The sequence below is a fragment of the Bubalus kerabau genome, chromosome 1 (assembly GCF_029407905.1).
Source record: "Bubalus kerabau isolate K-KA32 ecotype Philippines breed swamp buffalo chromosome 1, PCC_UOA_SB_1v2, whole genome shotgun sequence".
Classification (NCBI taxonomy): Eukaryota; Metazoa; Chordata; class Mammalia; order Artiodactyla; family Bovidae; genus Bubalus; species Bubalus kerabau.
The window spans coordinates 231,267,523-231,282,826 of record NC_073624.1 but is presented as its reverse complement, the minus strand read 5'-3'; the positions used below and the strand labels follow the sequence as shown (position 1 = coordinate 231,282,826).

At 46.1% G+C, this 15,304-nt stretch overlaps 1 protein-coding gene across 2 annotated transcripts in view; it reads left to right on the top strand.

Moving 5' to 3' along the window:
• Positions 1-12,148: 12,148 nt before the first annotated feature.
• Positions 12,149-15,304, top strand: part of ANXA6 (annexin A6) — a 46,618-nt gene continuing 43,462 nt past the window's right edge. For both annotated transcript variants that reach the window (XM_055558890.1, XM_055558889.1), the window contains exon 1: positions 12,149-12,298. The gene's annotated coding sequence lies outside the window, so the exon portion shown is untranslated. The remainder of the gene's footprint in view (positions 12,299-15,304) is intronic.

The window sequence follows — 15,304 nt, the reverse complement described above, 5'->3', positions numbered from 1 at the left end:
AGTTCAGTTCAGTTCACTCACTCAGTCGTGTCCAACTTTTTGCAACCGCATGGACTGTAGCACGCCGGCCTCACTCTCCAACACCAACTCCCGGAGTTTACTCAAACTCATGTCCATTGAGTCAGTGATGCCAACCAACCATCTCATCTTCTGTCATCCCCTTCTCCTTCCGCCTTCAATCTTTCCCAGCATCAGGGTCTTTTCTAGTGAGTCAGTTCTTCAGGTGGACAAAGTATTGGAGTTTCAGCTTCAGCATCAGTCCTTCCAATGAATATTCAGGACTGATTTCCTTTAGGATGGACTGGTTGGATCTCCTTGCTGTCCAAGGGACTCTCAAGAGTCTTCTCCAACACCACAGTTCAAAAGCATCAATTCTTCGGCGCTCAGCTTTCTTTATAGTTCAACTCTCACATTCATACCTGACTACTGGAAAAACCATAGCCTTGACTAGATGGACCTTTGTTGGCAAAGTAATATCGCTGCTTTTTAATAATGTTGTCTAAGTTGGTCACAACTTTCCTTCCAAGGAGTAAGTGTCTTTTAATTTCATGGCTGCAATCACCATCTACAGTGATTTTGGGGCCCAAAAAGTCTGCCACTGTTTCCCCATGCCATTAAGTGATGGGACCAGATACCATGATCTGAGTTTCTGAATGTTGAGCTTTAAGCCAACTTTTTCACTCTCCACTTTCACTTTCATCAAGAGGCTCTTTAGTTCTTCTTCACTTTCCGCCATAAGCGTGGTGTCATCTGCATATCTGAGGTTATTGATATTTCTTCCAGCAATCTTGACTCCAGCTTGTGCTTCATCCAGCCCAGCATTTCTCATGACAATATACAGCCTGATGTACTCCTTTTCCTATTTGGAACCAGTCTGTTGTTCCATGTCCAGTTCTAACTGTTACTTCCTGACCTGCATACAGGTTTCTCAAGAGGCAGGTCAGGTGGTCTGGTATTCCCATCTCTTAAAGAATTTTCCACAGCTTATTGTGATCCACACAGTCAAAGGCTTTGGCATAGTCAACAAAGCAGAAATAGATGTTTTTCTGGAACTCTCTTGCTTTTTCAATGATCCAGCGGATGTTGGCAATTTGATCTCTGGTTTGTTCCTCTGCCTTTTCTAAAACCAGCTTGAACATCTGGAAGTTCACGGTTCACATATTGTTGAAGCCTGGCTTGGAGAATTTTGAGCATTACTTTACTAGCGCATGGCATCTGGTTCCATCACTTCATGAGAAATAGATGGGGAAACAGTGGCTGACCTTATTTTTTGGGGCTCCAAAATCACTGTGGATGGTGATTGCAGCCATGAAATTAAAAGACGCTTACTCCTTGGAAGAAAGTTATGACCAACCTAGATAGCATATTCAAAAGCAGAGATATTACTTTGCCAACAAAGGTCCATCTAGTCAAGGCTACGGTTTTTCCAGTAGTCATGTACGGATCTGAGAGTTGGACTGTGAGGAAAGCTGAGCGCCAAAGAATTGATGTTTTTGAACTGTGGTGTTGGAGAAGACTCTTGAGAGTCCCTTGGACTACAAGGGGATCCAACCAGTCCATTCTAAAGGAGATCAGTCCTGGGTGTTCTTTGGAAAGAATGATGCTACTGAAACTCCAGTACTTTGGCCGCCTCATGAGAAGAGTTGACTCATTGGATAAGACTCTGATGCTGGGAGGGATTGGGGGCAGGAGGAGAAGGGGACGACAGAGGATGAGATGGCTGGAGTGAACTCTGGGAGTTAGTGATGGACAGGGAGGCCTGGCGTGCTGCAATTCATGCTGTCTCAAAGAGTCGGACACAACTGAGCGGCTGAACAACTGAACTGAACTGAGATGAGTGCAATTGTGCGGTAGTTTGAGCATTCTTTGCCATTGCATTTCTTTCGGATTGGAATGAAAACTGACCTTTTCCAGTCCTGTGGCCACTGCTGAGTTTTCCAAATTTGCTGGCATATTGAGTGCAACACTTTCACAGCATCATCTTTCAGGATTTGAAATAGCACAACTGGAATTCCATCCCCTCCCCTAGCTTTGTTCACAGTGATGCTTCCTAAGGCCTGCTTGACTTCACATTCGAGGATGTCTGGCTCTAGGTGAGTGATCACACCATTGTGATTATCTGGGTCATGAAGATCTTTTTTGTACAGTTCTATGTATTTTTGCCACCTCTTCTTAATATCTTCTGCTTCTGTTAGGTCCATACCATTTCTGTCCTTTATTGAGCCCACCTGTGCATGAAACATTCCCTCAGTATCTCTAATTTTCTTGACGAGATCTCTAGTCTTTCCCATTCTATTGTTTTGCTTTATTTCTTTGCACTGATCACTGTGGAAGGCTTTCTTATCTCTCCTTGCTATTCTTTGGAACTCTGTATTCAAATGGGTATATCTTTCCTTTGCTCCTTTGCTTTTCGCTTCTCTTCTTTTCACAGCTATTTAGAAGGCCTCCCCAGACAGCCATTTTGCTTTTTTGCATTTCTTTTTCTTGGGGATAGTCTTGATCCCTGTCTCCTGTACAATGTCATGAACCTCCATCCATAGTTCTTCAGGCACTCTGTCTATCAGATCTAGTCCCTTAAATCTATTTCTCACTTCCAGTATATAACTGTAAGGGATCTGATTCAGGTCACACCTGAATGGTCTAGTGGTTTTCCCTACTTTATTCAATTTAAGTCTGAATTTGGCAATAAAGAGTTCATGATCTGAGCCACAGTCAGCTCCCAGTCTTGTTTTTCCTGACTGTATAGAGCTCCTCCATCTTTGGCTGCAAAGAATATAATCAATCTAATTTCGGTGTTGAGAATCTGGTGATGTCCATATGTAGAGTCTTCTCTTGTGTTGTTGGAAGAGGGTGTTTGCTATGACCAGTGAGTTCTATTGGCAAAACTATTAGACTTTGCCCTGCTTCATTCTGTACTCCAAGGCCAAATTTGCCTGTTACTCCAGAAATGGCAACCCACTCCAGTGTTCTTGCCTGGAGAATCCCAGGGACAGGGGAGCCTGGTGAGCTGCTGTCTATGGGGTCACACAGAGTCGGACACGACTGAAGCGACTTAGCAGCAGCAGCCAGGTGTTTCTTGACCTCCTACTTTTGCATTCCAGTCCCCTACGATGAAAAGGACATCTTTTTTGGGTGTTAGTTCTAAAAGGTCTTGTAGATCTTCATAGAATCATTAAACTTCAGCTTCTTCAGCGTTACTGGCTAGGGCATAGACTTGGATTATTGTGATATTGAATGGTTTGCCTTGAAAATGAACAGAGATCATTTTTGAGATTGCATCCAAGTACTGCATTTCGGACTCTTTTGTTGACTATGATGGCTACTCCATTTCTTCTAAGGGATTCTTGCCCACAGCAGTAGATATAATGGTCATCTGAGTTAAATTCACCCATTCCAGTCCATTTTAGTTTGCTGATTCCTAAAATGTCGATATTCACTCTTGCCATCTCCTGTTTGACCACTTCCAATTTGCCTTGATTCATGGACCTAACATTCCACGTTCCTATGCAATATTGTTCTTTACAGCATCGGACCTTGCTTCCATCACCAGTCGCACCCACAGCTGGGTGTTGTTTTTGCTTTGGCTTCGTCTCTTCATTCTTTCTGGAGTTATTTCTCCACTGATCTCCAGTAGCATACTGGGCACCTACCGACCTGGGGAGTTCGTCTTTCAGTGTCCTATCTTTTTGTCTTTTCATATTGTTCATGGGCTTTTCAAGGCAAGAATACTGAAGAAGTTTGCCATTCCCTTCTCCAGTGGCACGTAAGTTCTCCGTAAATGTTGCTATTATTGCTGTTGTGTTATGATAAAGAATGATGTGATGATGTATAGGCTATCTTTGGATTGTAAAATCATGGCTTTAATTTTTTTTTCATCTTTTGATTATCTATAATGCATACCCATTACTTTTATAATGAGGAATGAAACAACGAGAAAAGTGGGTCTGTGATTTTTAAGCCCGTCTTCCTTTAGTACACTGCTTCCCCATCTCTTTATCCTCTCAGTGAGCTGCCTGCCCAAAACTAAGTGTCCTCGTAAGACCCCAGAGCAAAAAACAATCTGCTTTGTGCCAAGTGAAACCCCTTATGTGCTTTTCCTTAGACAGAAGTGACCCTCGAGTCCTATGGAGAAATGCCAGGCACTGAAACAGGCCTTTAGAGGACTGGTGGAGGAAAAGGTTCTTCCTGGTGGCCATGTGAGCAGTCTGGGGTGCGTTTCTCAAATGAATTTAAAGTGCAACCTGGGGGGACCTCTCTGGTGTTCCAGTGGTTAAGACTCTGTGCTTTCAATGCAGGGCGTGCGGGTTTGATCACTGGTCAGGGGACTAATATCCCATATGCAGCGCAGTGTGGCCTAAAAATATAAATAAAAAATAATAAAATAAAATAGACCCAGAAATTCCCTGGTGGTCCAGTAGTTAGGACTCCACACTTCCACCGCTGAGAACCCAAGTTAAATCCCTGGTCGGAGACCTAGGACCCCACAAGCTATGTAGTATAGCCAAACATTTTTTAAAAAATAAAATGAGACCCATCTCTGGGACCACCCAACAGTGGCTCACCTCTCTGGACGGAGGCAGGCAGAACTAGGAACTGCCAGTAGGTGGCAGTATCTGACTATCTCAAGCTTCCCCAGGGGGCACGCATGCCTGTGCTCCTTGTCAGTGTCTGGAGTGAGCTGCCACGCCTCCCTACAGGGGGTCTTTACCACCCAAGGATTGAACCTGCATCTCTTACCTCTCCTGCACTGGCAGGCGGGTTCTTTACAACTAGTGTCACCAACCAGATCTTGAACTTGTCTCATCTTAAATCAGGGAAACCACAGTCCAGCGAAGGGAAGTGAGAAAGTCTGGAATCCCAGTCCCTTGTTCTGACCTGGGTCACAGCACCACACCGTCTCTTAACACTTTTGGAAGGGCCACTCCGTGGAGGAGGGGGCTTGGGTCAGTGCCAAAGAGATGCAGTCATCTTAGCCTGCTCTCTCTTCCTAACACAGAAATCCTTTGTTTGTCTCCTTTCAGGCTTTGTTTCCACCAGCCAGGGAGGCTGTGTGACATATGCTATTCCACAGTCCCTGCGTGCTTGGCTTGTTTCCTTTTTTGCAGTTAAGAAATACACTGTTGGGCCTAAAAAAGCTTTCTCTGTATTTCAAACTATTTCCTTTGGACTAAAATTTCTTAGGATTAATTCCCAGAAATGAGATGATCGGCTCAGAAAGAATGAGTGATATATTAGACTTTTTTCTGTAACTCCGGGAATAAGGCCCTGGGCTCTGCAGTTAAAGGGGACCTGGCTTTCACTCCTGCTCTCGGTCCCTTGGGCTGACTTTGGGCAAAGGCCATAATTTCTCCGAACTTCAGTTAACCTTACTGCAAATCCCTACACTTGTACAGTAGATTCCACTCTTTTTAAAAAATTATTATTTATTTGACTGCACCAAGTAAATAAAGATCTTAGTTTTTGCATGTGGGAACTTTAGTTGCAGCATGCGGGCTCTAATTCCCTGACCCGGGATCAAACTGAGGCCCCCTGCATTGGGAGCTTGAAGTCTTAACGACTGAACCACTACGGAAGTCCCCTAGTTCCCACTCTTTGTCCATCATCTGTGCTGTCCCTCTCTATCTGATCATTCCCATCAGCACGTGAATATGCTGTGATGCCTCCAATCATTAAAAAAAAACCCAAAACCCTCCCTTGACCCCATCCCCCTGCCAGAAACTGCCACGTATCTTTGCCGGCTTTTACAGCAAAGCTCCTGGAATAAGCAGCCCATTCTGTAATCCTCAGCCCATTCCAGTCAAGTCTGTACCCCCAACAATCCAACGAGTCTGCTCTTCACAGCACAGGAAACAGTGCTTCCCGTGTAATGTAACATATCAAATAAGCCTAATTAGTTTGACATCTCCCTTTTTACAAGGAGAGAAAACAAATCTTTGGTACATTTGAGAGAGCCTATGAAATATTTCAAATCTCAGAGTTAGTTCTAAGTCCAAAAGACTTTGTTGAGAATTTCATTTTGGAAAGTTTGTCAAAAATATCAAAAGTTTGCAAAACACTTGGTCAAACAGGATCATAGGTCACTGCAAAAATATACTTAGTTATCCATTTAAATAATAATAACAATGACTTCATAGGCAAACATAGCAGGTTATATAGTTCTGAGCAAAATTTAGCTTTTTTAATATCCGGAGGACTAAAGACCTGATAAAGACAATGTAGAAAATAAGGTGTAATTTTGGCAAAACAAGCTCTACCTTTTACAGTCACTTATTATCAAGAGCAGACCAATAGGAATAAGCCAATAAACAAATTAGCTTTATTTACCGTGGATTAATCCTAGATCATGTGAACCTGAAAAACATTTGGCTTAGTTTCTGTTATATATCGGGGAATATACTCAATTTATATAGTGCTTTTTTGTTTTAAGCCAATTAAATAGGGCTCTTTTACAAATTACTTTTAGCAACACCATCTGAACGTAGAAAAAAATACCATATCTATATTTATAATGTACATACATAGATATCTACACAAACAGACACAAAGATCTCACAGTTTTCATTTTAAAACTTTAGTCCTTAATCAGGTATAATACAAAACTCACTAGTTTGTAGAGATTATTATACCAAGTGAAGTAAGTCAGACAGAAGACAAATATATGATGTTGCTTATTTGCAGAATATAAAAAAGGATACAAATGAGCTCATTTACAAAACAGACTCACAGACAGAGAAAATAATCTCATTGTTATCAAAGGGAGGAGGCGGGAGATAAATCAGGAGTTGGGGGTTAACATATACACGCTACTGCGTACAAAATTGGTAATGGGATTTCCCTGGCAATCCAGTGGTTAAGACTTTCGATGCTTGGTCGGGGATCTAAGATCCCACACTTTCTGCACAGTCAAAAAAAATGATAGGTAGGTAGATGGGTACAAATAAGCAACAAGAACCTACTGTATAGCACAGGGACTATATTCAATAACCAGTAATAACCTATAAAGGAACAGAATCTGAAAAAGAATATATAACGGAATCACTTTGCTATATGCTTGAAACTAGAGTCCCTTGGACTGCATGGAGATCCAACCAGTCCATTCTGAAGGACATCAGCCCTGGGATTTCTTTGGAAGGAATGATGCTAAAGCTGAAACTCCAGTACTTTGGCCACCTCATGCGAAGAGTTGACTCATTGGAAAAGACTCTGATGCTGGGAGGGATTGGGGGCAGGAGGAGAAGGGGACGACAGAGGATGAGATGGCTGGATGGCATCACTGACTTGATGGACGTGAGTCTGAGTGAACTCCGGGAGTTGGTGATGGACAGGGAGGCCTGGCATGCTATGATTCATGGGGTCGCAAAGAGTAGGACACGACTGAGCAACTGAAATGAACTGAACTGAACTGAATGGTAAATCAACTATATGTCAATAAAAAGACAAAAAAAAACCTCATTAGTTTAAAAAATAATATTGGAATAAATTGTCTAGTCACTCAGAAAGCTAAATAAAGTCTTTAATTATTTGTGGAGAATATCTTTAAGACCTGTATTTGTCCTTGACAAGCAATTTTTAAAATTTCATTTATTTTTTAACTGAAGGATAATTGCTTTACAGAATTTTGTTGTTTTCTGTCAAACCTCAACATGAATCAGCCATAGGTATATATGCCTTTGACAAGCAATTTTAAGGATGTAATTTGAGCAACAGAGTCCTTTAGGCAATTTGAATTTAAAAATACCTTTTCTTTTTTTAAAATTTTTTTCTCCCATCTTGGGAATCAGAGGTGGCTTAGGTAAGAGTTCCCAGAGAGGTTACAAGCCTTTTGAGATTAATAGGGATGGTTTTGGGATTCATGAAAAGGAATGGGTAGAATCTGAACTGCCTCTAGAGCTGCATTTACAATTGTGCAAAAATTTGTAAGATGTAACTTAAATGACATTGTAGATTGATCCACCCATCCAGCTGCATAATATCTGGTTTTAAAGGGGATTGTCATAACAGAAAGGGCAGTATGCAGGGGATAAATCTCAGTGTTACAAAAAGGAAGTTCAGAGATAGATGGACAGCTGGTAGGAGAACATTGTGGTGGATATTCAGAGGAACAGGAAGGAGCAGAGGAAGCTAGAGAGAGCACTCTCAGGAGCCTCAGAGATTTTTTCAATATGGAAATGCTCTGAGATAATTGTGTTTCTCCCAGGGAAGTGGTTGTGGGTTCATTATATTTGGAGGTTCCCAATACCAATTGAAATAGGGTTCCTGTTATTTGTTGTTTTACATCCTTTTTCTAATTAACTGTGTGCTGCTGCTACTGCTGCTAAGTCGCTTCAGTCGTGTCCGACTCTGTGCGACCCCATAGACGGCAGCCCACCAGGCTCTGCCGTCCCTGGGATTCTCCAGGCATTTCCAATAAGCCCCAAGTTGGCCGATTTAATTGTAAATCATCCCAGGTAATTATAGTCCAGCAAAATAAACACTTGCAGGACTGGAGTACACTGTTTTTACACAGGAGTTCCAGGGAGGCTGCTCTACAGACTTACCTTTGGTGGTGGTGGTTTAGTTGCTAAGTCGTGTCCAACTCTTGCGATCCCATGGACTGTAGCCCACCAGGCTCCTCTGTCCATGGGATTCTCTACACAAGAACTCTGGAGCCTTACCTTTAGAGAGGAAAAATTTCATTTTTCCAAGAGTGATTACTCACCACACCAAAATGGGAAACAAAGTCCTGAAAACTGGCACAGAGGACACTGAAATAGAATAGAACTTCTTCTAAGGAGGGAGGTTCAGGTACAGGACTTAGCACCACAAGCCAGAACCACCTAAGAAAACAGCAGAGCACAGTGGACTCTGGTAGGTGCTTTATTCCAATCCACGGTGATGCTGGAGTGAGGGCAGAGGCATGTCACTCTATCCCATTTGTCTGACCAGGTCAAAGAAAGAAGTGCAGAAGGCTGCAAATAAGAAAAGAGTTTATTTGGTCTTACGAATTGCTATTTGGGAGACACTGCTGCTGCTGCTGCTGCTGCTGCTAGTCGCTTCAGTCGTGTCTGACTCTGTGCAACCCCATAGACAGACGGCAGCCCACCAGGCTCCCCTGTCCCTGGGATTCTCCAGGCAAGAACACTGGAGTGGGTTGCCATTTCCTTCTCCAATGCATGAAAGTGAAAAGTGAAAGTGAAGTCGCTCAGTTATGTCCGACTCTTAGTGACCCCATGGACTATATGTAGCCCACCAGGCTCCTCCATCCATGGGATTTTCCAGGCGAGAGTACTGGAGTGGGGTGCCATTGCCTTCTCCTTGGGAGACACAGATTCCAATAAAACTGAAATAGTGTTCCAAAGAAGAGAAACAGTCAAGGGCTTATAATTACAGGCAAAAGCCATGAAGCTGGGAATTCCCTGGTAGTCCAATAGTTGGGACTGTGTGTTTTCACGGCCAAGATCAACCCCTGGTTAGGGAACCATGATCATCCAAGCTGTGCAGTGTGGCAAAAAAAAAGAAAAAGAAAAACTGCACTTGTATTAAAAAGCCATGAAGCTGGACTCTAACGTAAGAAAGTAAGCATTTGTCCTTAAGGGATGGCTGTTTTAAGTTCTTTTAGGGTAAGGGTTTGATGAGTACCTGAGTATTAGCCTCTGGATGAAAATAGTTGTTCTGGACAAGAACAAATTCCATCAGATTCCATCTAGGCTAAGATAAGCACAAGTCACACTTTCTCAATGGCATCCAGGCTCCGTATTTAGAGAGCTCGAACAAATACCAGGTCCATTTGGATTTTCCTTTCACAAGGGGGCTGCCCAGAGAGCTAAGTAAAAGATTATTTGGGGGTTAATATTTGATAAGCTAAGAGATAAGTGTTTGATTGAGTAGACTGAATGCAGAGGCTTGCCCTCACCAATAGGGTAGAAATCATCCAATCCATTGAGGGACCTAATGGAACAAAAGGCAAATGAAGGGAAAATTCACTGTCTCTTCTTGAGCTGGAAAATCTCTCTGTTCCTGCCTTTATAGACGTTAGAAGCTATATCTTCTCGTCTCCCTGCCCATCCCTGTCCCTACCTTCCCGCCCCTCCCTCCCTCTGGCCCACTCCACTCCACTGGCCTCCTTGCTGCTCCTTCAACATTCCAGGCTTGCTCCAGCCCTGGAGCATTTGTTCCAGCTGTCTCCTCTGCTGAAACCCTATGTACAACATTGCAACTTCCCCCACCAGCCTGGGATACTTCATCTGCTTTTTCTTCTTTTTGTCCAAAGCACTTATCACCTTCTAACATACTGTCATGACTACTTACTGTGTATCTATCTCCCCTCTGCTGGAATGCAGATTCCATGAGGGCAGAGATCATTGTGTTTGCTGATAAAGTTTAAAATAGTGCCTGCTTCAGAGGAGGTGCTGAATAAATATTTACTAATGAATTGTGAGGATTCAATGTGGCATTGCAAGTAAAGCATTTATAATGGTGCCTGGCTCATACAAAATTCTCAATAAATAGCAGATACTGTTATGATGCTCACCTCCATACTGTTATGACCTCACCTCCATACTGTTATGACCTCACCTCCATCCTTGCTTGGGCCAGCCAGCCTCCTTCCATCTCGGAAGGTGTTGCTTCTGAAGCCAAGCAGGACCCTGTGGGGCTCCCACATATAAATCCTTTCTGCATCCCCATTTCTTGTTTGTAGAAAAACAGGCTTTCATCAGCCTCCACGACCTTCCCTGAGTTCCAAGGGGGTAAGTTCAAACAGTTGCTAATCAGGGAAGGGAGGGGGTGTAGAAACAAAGGAGGAGCAGTGAAGAGAAAATAGTGCAGTCTTGAAGCAGGGTCCTGGTCCTCCTGAATGAATATACATAGCAATACCTTTGAGTTATTCTGCAGGAACCCGTGTCCGGTAACACTTCTGCTAAGAGCAGATGTCATCTTAAGTTAATCATGTAATTACTTATTTAAACCATTAATTACTTTAATTTCTTCTTAGTCTCCTACTAGATTCCATTCATCTTTTGGTCACAATTTAACACCACTCTCATTCAAAGATGTAGGTTAGGCGGGATCCATCTGCCATTAAGGCATCTTTTATTGCTGCCAGATTGTAACTACATAATCTTTATATTAACAAAGACCTAACCATCTGTCTTCCATAAGAGTAGAAGCTCCCTGAGGGCAGGTCTGGGCTTCATTTACTATTTGTTTCCTGGTCTTCCAGCTCAGTGCCCAGCATGAAGCAGGTGCTCAGTAAATGTTGGGGGAATCAATAGATGAACATACTCCTTGCTAGAGTTCTCTAAACTAGTGACAGATTGAAGACAACATTTGGAAGGAGCTTTGATGATCCCTCTTTTTTTTGAGCAAATTGAAAATCAGAGCATCTAAGAGTCTTGCCTATGAAGACTCAGCAGCCCAGGATTGCCATCTTCCCATCAAAGCAGAATTTCTAAGGGGTGGGTGAGGGTGGGAAGTACTTCTGATTTTACTGCAGCATCACCTCCTGCAGGAAGTCATTACAAATCCTCTGGGGGACAGTCATTCTCAATTCCTCTGGATTCCCAAAGTTTATCCTTTTCTAATTATTCTATGGTTTCCCCCCACAGCCCCGAATTATAACTACTAGTCTGTCTCCCTTTCCTGGGGACTGTGCGCTCCCCAGAGCAAAGCTGGAGCAAGCGACCCTCCGGAATCACCTGGCCCAGGTTGGAATCCCCGCTCCACAACTTACTAGCTGTGTGACCTTCGTTTAAAAACTGGGCTTCTCTGGGCTCTCCTCTGGAAAGCGGCTAAGTCATATCACAGACCTGATGGGGCTGTTGAGGAATAGAATTTGATCAGGCAGATTAAATGCTTGGTTTTAACTTTGTTAAGCTTCAAGGTCCTGTTTCTCAACAAAGCTAGGGCGAGCAGTAGGAATTTGGGGGAAAGCGTACAGAACTGGAGCCGGGAGCTCTGACTTTTGGTCCTGAATGGCCGAGTGACCTTGGCCAAGTCCGCCTTCCCTCTAGGTCGCGCGGGTCCCGGGACTGAGCTTGTACGGAGGTTCTCCTGGAGAGGCCCCTCCCGGCTGGTGACATTCTAAGATTCCAGGAGCGAATGAGTTTGGGGATGGGGGAAGGGTGGGGGTGGGGGAAGCAAGGCGAGCCCGATTGGCCCCCGCGCGCCACGTGTCCGGCCCGGGAGCCGAAGACTGTCCTGGCCCGCCCCTGCGCTGCAGCTGCTACAGCTCTGCTAACGGGCTCTGACCCAGCGAGCTCCGCGTCCGCGTGTCGGTCTGCCCGTCTGTCCGTCCGCTACGGGAGGCTTCCGCCGCGGGGTGAGTAGGTTGAGGCTGGAAACGGGATCGCTCCAGGGGAGCCCCCCACCCAACTCATTGCGGGAGGCGGGGGGCGGGGATTGTAGGGACCTGAAGGGGCAGCCGTAAACGCCCAGTCATCGCTGACACACGCCTGCCGCCGGCTCCGGGGAGGGTAGCGGGGACCGGGAACTCGAGGGCGCGGTAACCCGAGAGGGTCGCGGGCAGCGCGTGTCTGGGGCAGAGTAGTGGAGCAAATCCACGGCCCCAGGCGGGGAAGCGGATGCGGAGGGCGCGCGGGCTGCGGCTTGGAAAGGAGAAAAGGAGAGGAGGAGGGAGGGGACAGGGGGTGCTGCTCTGCAGAAGGTGTGGAGGAGGGGCGGGGGGCCCCGGGACCCCTGCCGTGCGGGGCTTGAGAGACTTTGAAGGCCCCGGGTTGGAGGCACCTGGGTGGGGGTTTAAGGGCCCGCAGGGAAGGGTGTGGCTGGAGCCGAAGACTGGGCAAAAAGAATCAGACCCTGCGGCTGCACATGAAATGGCTTGTGTGTGTCCCCGAGGGAGGGCCCTTTGTGTGCTGACCGACGAGGGCCAGGCTGTCCACAATTCGGGGCCCCTTGGACCCTCCCGCCCTCTAGGGACCACTCCTCTCTTCTAAAGGAGACTCCCAGCTGGGCTCCAGGGGCCTTGTGATGGCGTGGAGGCCCCACCCTTCCTCCTGATCCCCTCAGTCCAGGGTTGGCCTTTCCAAAGCTTGGGGGCCTCAGATGACACCTCAGATACTAGCATGGGTGTGATTTTCCCTGAATCCAGTCCTGGCTCCACCAGCAGCTTGCAGTGTGACCTTGAAGCCCTAGCATGCCCTTTCTGAGCCTCAGTTTCTGTCTCCAAGTCCAGAATTGAAAAACCCAGCCCCTCTCAGAGGAAAGCAATGGCTGTGAAAATTGATTTGTAAGCTGCAGAGAATGATGCCAGATTTGGGAAGTCTTGGGAAGACAGATTACAAGCTTGGGAAGCTTGGCCTACCCAGCTTGGCCTAGCAAGGGGAAGGGGCGGGGTGTGGTCCTTTGCTTCCTCCCTCCCCTTCCTTTCCTCTCAACCTTGGTGGGTATTCACCGACAATTCCAAATTTGGACATAGGCCCCGGAGTTTGTAAAAGAGCTCTCTCCTTTCCTCTCACTTCCTCTTCCTCCCCTACCCAAAGCACACCTTAAATTGCCGGCCGCACTGACCCAGCCTGTTATCTTGACCTGCTTAGCCTCCACTTTGGAGGTGAATGGCCTCCCAGTTTCAGTTGTCATGGACCCTGCCCTTCTGGCAGGCAAGCTCTGCACCAACGCAGAGGGCACTGGCCTAGGGGTCAGTGAAAAGTTGGGTCACAGTTCCAGGTCGGGGTCCTTGGGCAAATCCCTTCCTGCTCTGTGCCTTAGTTACCCTTCTATAGGAAAGTCTGCTGAACTGACTGACTGCCTCTTGCTGCGCTGGTGGTCTAGGATTCAACTGTTCTGAGCCTTAGGATTGTGGGGAATAGGGTGGGGCAGAGGCACCCATCCCCCCGGGCAGCTGTGACAGTCACTCATCCATCTTTCTTTGCCTTCCACTCTTTGTTCCTGAGGCCCAGGCTGCTGGGATACAGAAAGTATTTGTGGTTTCTGGGTAAGGGCCGCAGCTGTTACTGAAGCAGACTCTGTCTTGGAGTGTGCAGAAGAGGGGGCTGCCCCTGGGAAGCCCCTGGCCTGTTGGGCTCATTCCTGACACGGGGTCGGGGAGCTCTGCGGTGTTGGGTGCCCGCCAGTGTCTGGAACATCTGCACTGCAGCACCCAGAGTCGCTCCAGCCACACCCAGCCCCAGCCTCTGCCTTGCACTAGCCAGCGGGGCCCCAGGCACACTACTACCGCTCTGGGCCTTAGTCCCCTTCCTCTTTAGAGGGATAAGAGCTGTGCTCAGGGGACCCTGCTGGTCAAATGGTTTGCAGCTGCTGGCTCTTCATGCACCATTCTAGAATTTTCCACAGAGGTCCAGTCATGTCCCCAACCTCACCCCACCCAACCCCTCCAAGATGCTTCCTGGGTGAGGACAAAGCACAGGGTGTGGTCTCGACCCTGATTTTCAACTTGCCTGTTCCTCTAGCTCCATCTCAAAACAGGAGAAGAAGTCTTGGGTCAGGGAGCCTTTATTCATCCTTTAGAACGTGTTGGTTTGGAATCCAGCCACACTCCCTTTCATTTTGGGGTTGAGAAGCTCTCCCCAGAGACTGGCTAAGGAGGAATGCCTGAGCTTGGGTTCTCTGAGCCTCAGATCCCCCATCTGTAAAATGAGGATGAGGTTGATATTCACCCTCACGAGATTATAAAATGGCTGCTGCTAAGTCGCTTCAGTCGTGTCTGACTCTGTGCGACCCCATAGACGGCAGCCCACCAGGCTCCCCCGTCGCTGGGATTCGCCAGGCAAGAACACTGGAGTGGGTTGCCATTTTCTTCTCCAATTATAAAATAGCAGATGTGAAAAAGTGTTTTGTAAACTGAGAGCGCCCTGTCCAGAGAATGAGGTGCTACTGCTAGAATCTCAGAAGGGTGTGGTGCTTGAGGAAACAGATGACCTGAGCCTCGGGTTCCTCATCTACAAAACGGGTGTTTTTGTAAATAATAATAAAATAGTAACTTCTATTATTTATTGAACCTTCTAACTTACCAGGTCTTGGCTGAACCCTTGATATATTGGATGCTGTTACCATGCCCTTTCTGCATATGTGGAAACTCAGTTATCAGATGTTTAGGGTAGAAAGAGCACTAACATTTACATAGGGTGTCCTGTGTTCCAGGATGTCTTCTAAGCACTGTTGTTGTTCTTTAGTCACTAAGTTGTGTCCGACTCTTTTGTGACCCTATGGACTGTAGCCCACCAGGCTCCTCTGTCCATTGGGTTTCCCAGGCAAGAAGACTGCAGTGGGTAGCCATTCCCTTCTCCAGGGGACTTCCCTATCCAGGGATCAAACCCGTGTCTTCTGCTGTGCAGGTGGATTCTTTACC